Here is a 14,979-nt window from a genome sequence, read left to right on the forward strand (position 1 = left end):
TAAAATGGAAAGAGGACTTGTACGTATTTTGAGTTTTATAGTTGCTTCCACTAATATTACACTCTAAAAAAGAGATCGAATGACACAGCTTTGAAGTACAGGAAGTAGCAGGCATGGTGACATGTGCTTATAGTCTCAGCAGCTCAGAAGACTGAGGTGGACTCATCACTGGACATCTGGAATTGGACACCAGCCTGGGCAACATAGCAAAACCACACCTCTAAAGTAAATAAATAAATAACAAAGTTTAGAAAGTGTATTTTTTTTTGTGGTCCAAATGTTTATGTCCTGAACAACTAAAAATGCCAGAGAGTGGAAGAAATCAACCATATAAGGTACTGGTAAATTGCTGGGTAAACCACCATGAAAAGGGTATGACTCCAAGAAGAAGAGAATTTCACTGAAGTGACTTGTTCTGTGGCTGGTTTTATCCTGGGAATGCTTGTTGATTCTGGGCATGTACAGGTCAGGAATCAGGGCTTTGTACTGAAGCAGGGTCATATCTAGAAAAAGAGTTGAAGCAGAGAACCCAGAAGAGCTTTGGAGGAAATTTGAAGAGACCTAGTATTTTTTTCTCTCAAAAAGATGTATGGATTGAACTGTATTTTCCCAAGAAGATACTGAAAACTAAATGCCTGTACCTATGAACATGCCCTTATTTGCAAATAATGTAATTGCAGATAACCAAATTAAGAGGAAGTTATTACACTGAATTCTAATCCAACATAAATGTGCCCTTATAATGAGAAAGAATATGAACACCAAGACCAATATATGCTCAGAGAGAATGCCAAGTGAAGATGAGGTGGTGGTGGGGATGCTACTAAAGTCAAAGACCTCCAAAGATTAACAGCATCCATTGATGGTAGGAAAGAATCACAGAAAGAACCATGGTCTTCAGAAAGAACCATGTAACAATAAATAAATAAATAGCAGGAGGCAAAGAAATAGAACATAAAAGTGAGGAGAACACAGAGCCAAAACTTGACTCCTTTAATAGAGTAGTAAAATTGACAATTTTCCATCAGTGCAGTTGTGGTTACATAGTTCTATATATTTTTCAAAATTCATTTATGCATTTAAAAATGCTTCATTTATTATGTATAAATTATACTTTAAGATGCTAATTAAAAATGAAAATGTGCAAAAATACTTTTTATTGAAATCCTCTCTTTCTCTACTGACTTCAAAATGTTTTTAAAATTATGCAGATTTTGGGAAGTAGTTTTATTTCTTACTACTTGTGTTATAATGCATATCCTCAATATTATTAGGATTAATTAAAAATTATCAATTATTAAATCATTAGTATTAATTGATAATGCATGTGTATGTGTATGTGTGTGGTGCTGGGGATCAAGCCCAAGTCCTGAAAAAGCACTGCACCTCCCTGTACACCACCAGCCATGATGGTAACATGTTTCAGAATAGGAATCTAGGAGAAGTTAAGAAATGTACCTACAGTCCCAGAAACACAAGCAATGAAGGTAGAATTCAATTCCATCTGGTCTACTTGTGTTTTAACTGGGCTGAGTGTTGTGACTACCATTCAAAATGATTCCACTTACAGGAGAAAGCCTTTGGTAACTTTAATAGTGTACACCTCCATGAGACTTTTAATGCATACTGGGATGGTTCACTGGGTAGCTGAAAGGGCAGTTGTCCTCAAGGACAGACCAAGAGAACAGAAAGGCAACTGAATTTGCCTCCTGCCATCCTTCCCTGGAACTAATTGGCTCAGGGTTTGCTGTGTGCCTGGGTTAACCATGGTGAGTAGTTCATTGAGCAAATCCTTCAGGACTTTCTAGGAAGAGTTGTGGTACTTACCCTCTGGAGGCTGGGCACTTGTGAGTTTTATGAAATATCTATACATACTTGATGGAGGAAAATGAGATGTTCTGCAAGAGAATATTTTGGGGTAACATAATTGACTTCAAGAGTACTTCTTCATGGAACTGTGGTGATATTTTCTTTTTTTTCTAGAAATTTTTAGAAAGAGAAGTAATAAATTTTCTGTCAATATTCCAAATTCTTTGGTAGATTCTAACTTAGGCCTCCTATAAAGATATATCTGGATCATTTCCTCTGCCATAGATTCTACAATGGAAAGCAAGAGTGAATGAATCTAAAGCATATTTTTTATGCTACAGATTTACTGTACCGTTATTCATCTTCACAGTAAACCGGAATTGAAAAATAGAAAAGTATGATGATCTCGTTACATATCATCTCTTTCTAACCAAGAAAATAGGTAAGTTTTCAAATCCAGTTGAATTTTCTTTCTTTTTCTTCCCATTCAGGACCAAGTCACTGTCATCTGATTCCATCTTCTAAGAAATCTAAAATACTGTAAGTATATTTTTTCCAATTGATGTTGAAAAGTTTTCAGTATTTCAGGGTGGTTCAGCTTTCACTGGCTTAGGCTCAATTCCAACTGAAGATAAAGGGGACAAGGGGTACCTGCACATCTCTTATTTGCAAAGACTGAAGTCAAGATAAAAATAGGAATGCACATTGATCAGATGCAGTCAGTTGGCAATGAGGCTGCTGGTACTGAGTATCTTGATATTGACCATTCTAGTGTTGACTGTCCAGGGTCTCTTGTAAGCCTTGCTTTTTCTGGTGTTAGAGGAAGAATAACACAAGGAGTGAAGTGGGGAGCAGTAAAACTCTTCAGCAAAACCTCAGAAGAATACACTTTATCTCTGGTTCTTTGCTAATCTTTGCCTGGTGGGAGTATCCCACTTTTATCTCCCAATTCTCCCTTTTCTGACTCTTGTTCATAATAACACTATTTTTTTTATGTTTTGGTTCTGATTCCTCCTATTATTCTCTAACCTTTTTATTCCTATCAGTGATATTTTTCAGATACACCTGTAAAATGCTGGTCTCTTTGACCCATCCTGAAGACTGCAGTCCTTTAATAACTAGGAAATGTCCTGAACGTTTTACATGGTTTTCTTTGCTATCTGTTTGTGGCTTCTTGATTCTGTGCTGGCTCCACCAGGATGGATGGGATGTGATAGTTCATATGGCAGTGGGGATGGAGTGTTAAGAGATTTCAATGCAACAAAAAGGTCTGTGTTCTGGTCCTGGGTCTTCTCTGATTGCTCTGTGCTAAACTCTGTCTCCCAGGTTATTCTAAAGTGTACAAATTGAAATAGCACAAGACTGCCTTATAAGGTATGGTAAAATCAAATGAATGCAAAATGGTAAAACAAAAGTGAGAGAAAGATATACTGGGGATTACATGATTCAATAAATAAAGAATTTAACAAGACTGTTAATCAGAAACTCATTTGACTGGAGAACCCTGGGGAGGTTTTGCTGAGGAGATGGTATTTGAATTGGGTACTCTATCCAAAGAGAAGTAGAGAGTGGAGATTACAGAAGAGTAAATACCATCATACGTTGAGGTATGGAAGATTCGGGAAATGAGATTGTGGGTGTATTTATGAGGGCAGAAACTTTAGACGTGACTGGAGCATGTATAAGGGGAAGCTTTGGGAGGATAAAGGACAAGTAAGTGCTACAGGGAATGGGGGTTTGAAAGTCATAGCAAGCACCTCAACTATTGTATTTGAAAAGCATAGCAAATATTTTATTGTATTAGTTATTAATTATTTTATTGTATTAATTATTGTATTTTTTAAGTGCCCACTTTCTCATTTAGAGGATAAGAAGGAGGCAAAAAAAAAAGGAGAGAATGTCAAAAGTAAGAAGAATGGAATATCTGAATTTGGGTCCTTCTATACCATAGTAGAGATATCCCAGTAAGAACCTGTAAGGATCTTGAAGGATGCTAGGAATGGCCACTGAAAATATGGACATTTGTGGAATTTCAGCATAAATTTCTGTTGCATGTGTGTTAATAATTCTTGATGAAAACTCACATAGGTATGCACCAAAATCACTTTAGAACTGAAGTACAAGATACTATGCAAAAGGAATAATATCCTGGCTTTGTGACTATAAAATGTTCCCATTAAAGCAGATAAAATTGTGTATATGAACAAGAAATTAATTTAAAAAGTAACTAGAGATAAACAGCAGAATGATCAATTGAGGGAAAGGAGCAGACAGTGGAGAGAGGGAAGGGGAAGGAGAGGTTCTGGGGTCTGAATTAGAACAAGATATATTCCATGCATCTACAATTATGTCAAAAAGGATTCTATGGCCATGTGTCACTAAAAAGAACCAATAAGTAAAAGCAGATGAAAGGTCTTTAATTTTGCAATCTCTTATACAGAACAGTTGAGAAAGAGCATATCTGGTCCCTCTTTTTAAGAAAGGAAGTAGCAAGTCTGAAACTGTGATGGGTCATAATTTTGCTTGACTGCAAGCTGCAGGGCCAGGCTGTATTTTATTGGTGCCACAGTGAATTCACTGTTTTGTGTTTCACCAAGTTTTTAAGTGCAGGGGACAGAAAAAGAGATATCTTAACTTGGACTCTGAAATTTTTTAGGAGATAGAGTCTTCATTATATATAAGCTCTTCAAAGTGCCCTCAAACATAACCTGTTAAATACATTAAATAACTGGGCAATTTTTGTTCCTTGTGCTGAGTAAATCTTAATAAAAGCTGATCTCATGCTTAATGCTTCAGATTTTATAGTTTACCAATGACAAGGTATCCAAAATTCACAGTCTAGCTTTCATGAACTGTGACTAGAATGACAAATTGCTTTCAAAGCTTTTCTACTATTATCTTTGGAGTCTGGATTACCAGAGATTTTGTACTGATCTATTAGTTCAAGATTTTTTTTCCTACTTATTTACATTAAAATTGATTTGATGACCCTCAACCTAAATTCCCACACTCTTCTGTCATATCTCTGAATTTCACCCTTCTGCACAACAAAAGAACTGGTTAGATTTTTTTCTCTCATTATGGGTTTCCTATATCAAGATATTATGAACTTTTAATTCATTTGCTTTTTATATCTATTAAAAAATATTAGGTGCTGCCATTTCTAGCTACAGAGGATATCTACTTTTTTCTAATATCAATCATATAGTGGCTTAAATGATTGACAAGTGTATGTACATTTATTTTAGTACTCATAGAAGTTGATAAGGCCAGGAGAACATTTTTTCTATTCCTCTCACCAATTTTAGATAACTTTGATTCAGGATTTCAAACAAAAAACTTTTATAGAAGAATGGAGAATAAATACAAATTTTATAATATTTTGAAACAAAGAATCATGTTAAAATGGGAAAACTGGCAAAGTGGACTATATAAAGTGGAAAACATCACAGAAAAAGAGAAATAATAGAACACAGACCAAAATCAAATTTAGAATTCATAACTAAGAAATATAGTTATTTCTTTGTTAGCTTAATATCCACTCAGATAAATATTAAAATTTCTAACAATAATCTGACAAAAAGTTCAAGAATATAATAAGGGCAATAATTTAAGGAAATGCATGTGTACAAATGTAAATTTTATTGATGAAGAGTATATGACTATAATGAAATATAATTTTATTTCTGTTAGGCTGTTAAGATGATAATGTCACAAAATAATACACTTTTGGCATGCTTTTAAAGTTTTCTAAAAAATAATCAACATTGAAACACATTTCATATTTGTACATAAAATAAGGATACAGAGATATGTGCATATGCAAATAAACTTGTAAATGTTTCTGTAAGTAGATATAACAAAGTAAAAACACTTAATTATGGAGAGTGAGCCTATAGATTTAAATGACTTGGAATGAAACTTTTCTTCAGTATTAAGTCTTAACCCCATGGTACCCTATTATTGAGCTGCATTCCAGCCCTTTTTAGTATTAATTTTGAGGTAGGTCACACTAAGTTACCCAGGCTGACTTTGACCTTGGCAATCCTTCTCAGTTCCCCCACCATTCGCAGCAATATTTCAATTTTTCTTCTCAAATTCCTCAGTTTACTTTGAATATTTTATCATAACATGATTTATTCTATAATAAATGTATAGTGATTGAGTACAGTGATACAAAATGTTGAAAGTAGAGTTTACAATACATATTAATAACAATGATTATCTCTAGCATTGGTGCAATAATATTGCACTTGGAAAAGTATTATTATTTTTCCAGGAGATAAAAGTCAAAGTAAAATTTCTCAAAGATTTATACATCATAACACTATAAAATAGGTAATTAAGCTATACTAAGTATAAAAAGAGAATATTTATTTGCATGATTCTAAATGTAAATCATAATATAAAGTGACACTGTGATTATTTTAATAATATAATTAATGAGCCATGTAATCATATAATTAACAAGCTCCTGAAATAGTAAAAATGTAAATTTTTATGTTGGAATTATGGAAACATTTTTAAAATAATGTTTTTAGAAAACAATGTTCTAGGGAATTCAGTATATATGTGTAAGAGAAGCATTATATGATTTTCACAGAGCACTTCCCAGATTATAGACCTATGAGAAAACATATGAGGTTAAAAATTATAGGTAGAAAAACTCAATATTCTAATGAAATATTTTTTGCTTCATTTATTTATTATTCATCGTACAAATGGTATACAACTACTCATTTCTCTGGTTGTACACGAAGTAGAGTCACAACGTTTGTGTAATCATGCATGTACATAGAGTAATGATGTTTGTCTCATTCTACTATCTTTCCTTCCCCTGCCCCCTCCCTACCCTTCATTTCCCTCTACACAATTCACAATTTCTCCATTCTTCCCTCTGACGAGATCTCATACCTTTCTTTTTTGTCATCATAACAGAAAAATCAGAGAAATCAATTGGCCTTTGGTTTATTTGGGATTGACTTATCCCACTTAAGATGATATTCTCCAACTCCATCAATTTACCTGCAAATTTTATTCTTTTTATGGCTGAATAATATTCAATTATTATTATTATATTATATTATTCAATTCTTCATTCATTCATCTATTGAAGGGCATCTATGTTGGTTCCACAATCTAGCTATTATAAATTGAGTGGCTATAAACATTGGTGTGCCTGTATCACTGTAGTATACTGGTTTTAAGTCCTTTGGGTATAGAACAAAGAGTGGGATAGCTGGCTCAAATGGTGGTTCCATTCCAAGTTTTCTAAGGAATCTCCATACTGCTTTCCAGAGTGACTGCACCAAATTGCAATTCCACCAAAAATGTATGAAATAAATTTAAGTATAAAATCAAGAGAGTAAAGAGTAGTTTCTTTCTAATATGCCATCTTGAAGTATTATCAAAGACATTTTATCATGCATTTCCTTAAATTAGTATAACCATCAGTAAACTGATTTCTAAAACCAAGGTGCATTGGTAAGAGGTTGTGAAAATAGATTTTAGAGAATGTGTTGAATCCAAGATACTAATGGGACAGAAGATAAAATGGACACAAAAGTGAGCAAAATTAATTGAGAAGAGTTTTGTTGGGTAGGATTCTTCAGTATTATTAATGCTTAATTTTATAGAAGAGTGTTTTAAAGATTGCAAAGTGCAGAGTTAAAATTGTGATACAAGAAATATGTGCATAGATGAGTTTATATATGTGGATATGAAAGCTTTTTTTAATTCTGAAGTTCAGAATAGAGTAGAATAAGTATTTGCATTCCAATTTTGATATAGGAAGGCTGAGTTGCAAAACAATCACTCATCCAAGGAAAGAACAAATTCTGCAGATCTCAAACTAGTTAAGAACCACTATAGTTAAAGGACATTTATCTTATTTTCCAAATGCAAAAAAAAAAAAAAAAAAAAAAAAAAAACAAACAAACAAACAAAATTTTCTCCAGCCCCGTAAGTTTTGGGGTCAAAAGAGAAATCTAGAAGATTTGAGGACATCACAGTCTTAAGAGATGCCAGGGAATTTTGTCTCACCACAAATGCACATGGAGGTAACCGCATGTGGTAGAATCAAAGAATTTGTATATCAGCATACTGATCTTTTAAAGATGTCTGTTACTTTCTTCTTTATGCAAGCTAAACATTTGTCAACTGCATGCTGCCCACAGGTACTGACATGGTGATGTATAATGGCAGCGTGACTGAATTCATTCTGTTTGGGCTGACACAAGATGCTGGCAAACAGAAGGCAATATTTGGAATCTTCTTGATTCTTTACCTCATGACTCTGATGGGGAACTTTCTTATTGTGGTGACCATTAAAGCAAGCCAGACACTTGGGAGTCCCATGTACTTTTTCCTTTTCTACCTGTCCTTTGCTGATGCTTGATTCTCTACAACCACAGCCCCCAGACTGATTGCGGATGCCATTTCTCAGAAGAAGACTATTTCCTACAATGAGTGCATGACTCAAGTTTTTGCAGCCCATTTCTTTGGTTGCATGGAGATATTTGTGCTCATCCTCATGGCCTTTGATCACTATGTGGCCATTTGTAAGTCCCTGCAATACACAACCATCATGAACCAGAGAGTCTGTGGTGTGTTGGTGACTCTGGCCTGGGTGGGATCTTGTATCCATTCCTCAGCACAGATTTTCCTGACTTTGAGATTGCCCTTCCGTGGCCCCAATGTGATTGATCATTATTTCTGTGATTTGCAGCCCTTGTTGAAACTTGCCTGCATGGACACTTATGTAATAAATCTGCTAGTTGTTTCTAACAGTGGGGTTATTTGCATGGTGAGTTTCACAATCTTACTTATGTCCTATATTGTTATCCTATATTCTCTGAGAAACCACAATGCAGAAGGAAGGTGAAAAGCCCTTTCCACATGCACCTCCCACTTTATTGTTGTTGTCATATTTTTTGGTCCATGTATATTTATATATACTCGTCCACCAAACACCTTTCCAATAGACAAGATGGTGACTGTATTTTATACAATTGGGACACCTTTACTGAATCCTTTGATCTATACGCTGAGGAATGCAGAAGTGAAAAATGCCATGAAAAAATTATGGTGTAGCAAAGTATGACTTTACTTGATAAATGATATATGAGAATTCTAATGTATACTCTGTCACCAGTTTAGTTTTTATTACATGTAATAGAAAGATAAAATATTAGTGATAAACAAGATCTCTGTGTATGTGTGTGTGCATAAATCATAATCACATCCAATCCTCTGTAATATATATATTATACCTGACAAATCACAAAATAATTTTGATGTACATTTGTGTATACTAATACCTTTCCCAGATTTTATTCTAGCCCCTTTGAAAGTGATCATAAGAGTAATCCATAAGAAACTGAAGAGAGTTAAAATTGTTGTCAACCTGAAGATTAGAAAGAATGCTTCTACAAAATGCTACCCTGGAAATTTGCCTGTTTCCTGGAGGAAGTATGGAGTGATACATGCTCAAACTCCTATAAAAAGATGAAAGTCCAATGGGAACCTAGGCCTTACCTAGAAAGTCTGTCAAAATTCAGTGAATAGAGAGGGAGGAGGAACCCATTATTTGGTTGAGATTGGCAGAGTCAGCCAGCCTGTCTCTTGGGGTGGGAGTAGGGGGTATTTTTCACATTGTTCTTCACAAAAGAGAGGGAGGAGGCCCTGAGAGGGTTTGGCAGTTGGAAGATGCAGAGGTAGGAGAAAGATCAATATAAGAAGAGAGAGAAGGTGAAAGAAAAGTGGCAAATTTTCCCCAGGTAGAAAGGGCTTTGTTGGTATTCATATATGACCATATGAAAATATACAGGAATTGATGGAGTTTCAGGATATCTCTGTATCCCTGCCCTTAGTAGCTTAGCTTCTCAGCTGTTGTGCTTATTTAGTTTCCAGAAATGAAGAAAGAAATGCTTATTTTTCTCTCTTAATAGTTTCTTAAATTTTAACTTTAGATAACCTGGAAGTAATGGTCCAGTCTAATGTTTCTCACCTTTGGTCTTTTAGCATTGTATAAATGTGTTTTAAGCACTTCTCATTTTGAAGTATTTTAATTTTGAAAATCAACTAATCTGTGTGTATCATGCACACTCACCCCACCCCACCTCATAAACTCACAATCAAATATGGTCATGCTCTTTCTATACCTGAGCATAGGAGTGCAACCACATTGGCACCCAGACACACCACTCTAAGTGACTTAGGCTCATGAACAAAGAGCATGATGTACTTTGTATGTAAATGGGCATTTCTGTCAACTGAACATAAAATGTCATTGTGTTCCACAAAGACTTGCAATCACTCTGACATAGGCAATTGGTGACAGAGGAGAATATGACATGCCAAGGAGTATATCTGTGAAAGTTCTCAGTTTCATAATGGCAAGTGGTACCTTTGTTTATTCCCTTCCTAGATGAATATTCAATTTTTTCTAATTTTAGTCTTCCAATTCTGTTTTTTTTTTTTATTGTGAACAAATGGGATACATGTTCTTTCTCTGTTTGTACATAGAGTAAAGGCATACCATTTGTGTAATCATACATTTACATAGGATGATATTGGTTGATTCATTCTGTTATTTTTTTCCCCTTCCCCCCACCCCTCCCATCCCTCTTTTCCCTCTATACAGTCCTTCCTTCCCCCATTCTTGCCCCCCTCCCTAACCCTCACTCTAACCCTAAAACTAACCCCTCCCACGCCCCATTAAGTATCATCATCCACTTATCAGCGAGATCATTCTTCCTTTGGTTTTTTGAGATTGGCTTATCTCACTTAGCATGATATTCTCCAATTTCGTCCATTTGCTTGCAAATGCCATAATTTTATCATTCTTTATGGCTGAGTAATATTCCATTGTATATATATGCCACAATTTCTTTATCCATTCATCAACTGAAGGGCATCTAGGTTGGTTCCACAATCTGGCTATGGTGAATTGAGCAGCAATGAACATTGATGAGGCTGTATCTCTGTAGTATGCTGATTTTAAGTCCTTTGGGTATAGGCCAAGGAGTGGGATAGCTGGGTCAAATGGTAGTTCCAGTCCAAGTTTTTTAAGGAATCTCCATACTGCCTTCCAGAGTGGTTGCACTAATTTGCAACTCCACCAGTAATGTATGAGTGTTCCTTTTTCCCCACATCATCGCCAACACCTGTTGTTGCTTGTGTTCTTGATAATCGCCATTCTGATTGGGGTGAGATGGAATCTTAGGGTGGTTTTGATTTGCATTTCTTTTATTACTAGAGATGTTGAACATTTTTCCATATGTTTGTTGATTGTTTGTAGGTCTTCTTCTGTGAAGTGTCTGTTCATTTCCTTAGACCATTTGTCGATTGGATTATTTGTAGTCTTGGTGTTGAGTTTTTTGAGTTCTTTATAGATTCTGGAGATTAGTGCTCTATCTGAAGTGTGATTGGCAAAGATTTTCTCCCACTCTGTAGGCTCTTTCTTCACATTGCTGATAGTTTCCTTTGCTGAGAGAAAGCTTTTTAGTTTGAATCTATCCCAGTTGTTGATTCTTGCTTTTAGTTCTTGTGCTATGGGAGTCCTGTTGAGAAAGTCTGGTCCTAAGCCGATATGTTGAAGATCTGGACCTACTTTTTCTTCTATAAGATGCAGGGTCTCTGGTCTGATTCTGAGGTCCTTAATCCATTTTGAGTTTAGTTTTGTGCACGGTGAGAGATATGGGTTTATTTTCATTTTGTTGCATATGGATTTCCAATTTTCCCAGCACCATTTATTGAAGAGGCTATCTTTTCTCCATTGCATATTTTTGGACCCTTTGTCTAGTATGAGGAAATTATATTTGTTTGGGTTTGTGTCCATGTCCTCTATTCTGTACCATTGATCTACCTGTCTATTTTGGTACCAATACCATGCCGTTTTTGTTACTATTGCTTTGTAGTACAGTTGAAGTTCAGGTATTGCAATACCCCCTGCTTCATTTTTCCTGCGAAGGATTGCTTTAGCAATTCTGGGTTTCTTATTTTTCCAGATGAATTTCATGATTGCTTGTTCTACTTCTGTAAGGTACATCATTGGGATTTTAATTGGAATTGCATTGAATCTGTATAGCACTTTTGTAGTATGGCCATTTTGACAATATTAATTCTGCCTATCCAGGAACATGGGAGATCTTTCCATCTTCTAAGGTGTTCTTTAATTTTTTTCTTTAGTGTTCTATAGTTCTCATTGTAGAGGTCTTTCACCTCTTTTGTGAGATTGATTCCCAAGTATTTTATTTTTTTCGATGCTATTGTGAATGGAGTAGTTTTCCTAACTTCTCTTTCTGAAGATTCATCACTTATGTATAAAAATGCATTGGATTTATGAGCATTGATCTTGTATCCTGCTACTTTACTGAATTCACTTATGAGTTCTAAGAGTTTTCTGGTGGAATTTCCTAGTTCCTCTAAGTATATAATCATATCATCAGCAAATAGGGATAGTTTGAGTTCTTCTTTTCCAATTCGTATCCCTTTAATTTCTTTGGTCTGTCTAATTGCTCTGGATAGAGTTTCAAGGATGATATTGAATAGGAGTGGTGAGAGAGGGCATCCCTGCCTTGTTCCAGATTTTAGGGGGAATGCTTTCAGTTTTTCACCATTAAGAATAATATTAGCCATGGGCTTAGCATAGATGGCCTTTACAATGTTAAGGAACGTTCCCACTATCCCTATTTTTTCTAGTGTTTTGAGCATGAAGGGGTGCTGTATTTTATCGAATGCTTTTTCTGCATCTATTGAAATAATCATGTGATTCTTAACTTTAAGTCTGTTGATATGGTGATTTACATTTATTGATTTCCTGATGTTGAACCAACCTTGCATCCCTGGGATGAAACCAACTTGATCATGATGCACTATCTTTTTAATACATTCTTGTATGCAATTTGCTAAAATTTTGTTGAGAATTTTTGCGTCGATGTTCATTAAGGAAATTGGTCTGAAATTTTCTTTCCTCGATGTGTCTCTGTCTGGTTTAGGTATCAGGGTGATATTGGCTTCGTAGAATGAGTTTGGGAGGGTTCCCTCCTCTTCTATTTCATGGAATACTTTGAAAAGTATTGGAATGAGCTCTTCTTTAAAGGTTTTGTAGAACTCGGCTGAGAACACATCAGGTCCTGGACTTTTCTTTGTTGGTAGGCTTTTGATGACTTCTTCTATTTCATTACTTGAAATTGGTCTATTTAAATTGTGTATGTCCTTCTAGTTTAGTTTAGGCAATTCATAGGTCTCTAGAAACTTGTTGATATCTTCAAAATTTTCTATTTTGTTGGAATATAGATTTTCAAAATAGCTTCTAATTATGTTTTGTATTTCAGTCATGTCTATTGTGATATTTCCTTGTTCATTCCGAATTTTGGTGATTTGGGTTTTCTCTCATCTTCTCTTTGTTAGTGTGGTTAAAGGTTTATCAATTTTGTTTATTTTTTCGAAGAACCAACTATTTATTTTGTCAATTTTTTGTATTGTTTCTTTCGTTTCAATTTCGTTGATTTCAGCTCTCAGTTTAACTATTTCCTGTCTTCTACTACTTTTGGTGTTGGTCTGTTCTTCTTTTTCTAGGGCTTTGAGCTGTAGTGTTAGGTCATTTATTTTTTGAGTTTTACTTCTTTTATTAAATGCGCTCCATGAAATAAATCTTCCTCTAAGTACCGCTTTCATAGTGTCCCAGATATTTTGATACGATGTTCTTTGTTCTCGTTTACCTCTAAGAATTTTTTAATTTCCTTCCTAATATCTTCTGTTATCCATTCCTCATATAATAGCATATTGTTTAATCTCCAGGTGTTGGAGTAATTTCTGTTTTTTGCTCTTTCATTTATTTCTAGTTTCAATCCATTATGGTCTGATAAAATACAAGGAAGTGTCTCTATCTTCTTGTATTTGCTAACATTAGCTTTGTGGCATAATATATGGTCTATTTTAGAGAAGGATCCATGTGCTGCTGAGAAGAAAGTGTATTCACTCTTCGTTGGATGGTATATTCTATAAATGTCTGTTAAGTCTAAATTATTGATTGTGTTATTGAGATCTATGGTTTCTTTGTTCAATTTTTGTTTGGAAGATCTATCCAGTGGTGAGAGAGGCGTGTTAAAATCACCTAGTATTATTGTATTTTGGTCTATTTGGTTTCTGAGATTGAGAAGGATTTGTTTGACATACATGGGTGAGCCACTGTTTGGGGCACAGATATTTATGATTGTTATGTCTTGCTGATTTATGGTTCCCTTAAGCATTAGGAAATGTCCTTCTTTATCCCTTCTGATTAACTTTGGCTTGAAGTCCACTTTATCTGAAATGAGGATGGATATCCCAGCTTTTTTGCTGGGTCCATGTGCATGGTAAGTTTCTTCCCATCCTTTCACCTTTAGTCTATGGGTATCTCTTTCTAAGAGATGAGTCTCTTGCAGGCAACATATTGTTGGATCTTTCTTTTTTATCCAATCTGCCAGTCTATGTCTTTGATTGATGAATTCAGGCCATTAATATTCAGGGTTATTATTGAGATATGATTTGTATTCCCGGTCATTTGACTCATTTTATTCATTTATTTGCTTATTTTTGACACGACTTGGTTCCTCTTTATTTGAGAGTTCCTTTAGGATATCTCCTCCCTTTGCTGATTTGCTTCTTTGTTTTTCATATCTTCTTCATGGAATATTTTGTTGAGAATGTTCTGTAATGCTGGCTTTCTTTTTGTATATTCTTTTAGCTTTTGTTTATCATGGAAGGATCTTATTTCGTCGTCAAATCTGAAGGTAAGTTTTGCTGGGTATAAGATTCTTGGTTGGCATCCATTTTCTTTTAGGGCTTTAAAAATGTTATTCCAGGCCCTTCTAGCTTTTAGGGTCTGGATTGAAAAATCTGCTGATATCCGTATTGGCTTCCCCCTGAATGTAATTTGGTTCTTTTCTCTCACAGCCTTTAAGATTCTGTCTTTATTTTGTATGTTAGGTATTTTCATTATAATGTGCCTTGGTGTGGGTCTGTTGTAATTTTGTGTATTTGGAGTCCTGTAAGCCTCTTGAACTTGATTTTCCATTTCATTCTTCAGATTTGGGAAATTTTCTGAAATTATCTCATTGAATAGGTTGTTCATTCCTTTGGTTTGTTTCTCTAAGCCTTCCTCATCCCAATAATTCTCAAATT

The 14,979-nt window shown here is 35.0% G+C and overlaps 1 pseudogene; it reads left to right on the forward strand.

The window, feature by feature from the left end:
- Positions 1-7,999: 7,999 nt before the first annotated feature.
- LOC124960656 (olfactory receptor 4C11-like) lies at positions 8,000-8,911 on the forward strand (annotated as a pseudogene).
- Positions 8,912-14,979: the final 6,068 nt, after the last annotated feature.

The sequence above is a fragment of the Sciurus carolinensis genome, chromosome 11, assembly GCF_902686445.1.
Source record: "Sciurus carolinensis chromosome 11, mSciCar1.2, whole genome shotgun sequence".
Lineage (NCBI taxonomy): Eukaryota > Metazoa > Chordata > Mammalia > Rodentia > Sciuridae > Sciurus > Sciurus carolinensis.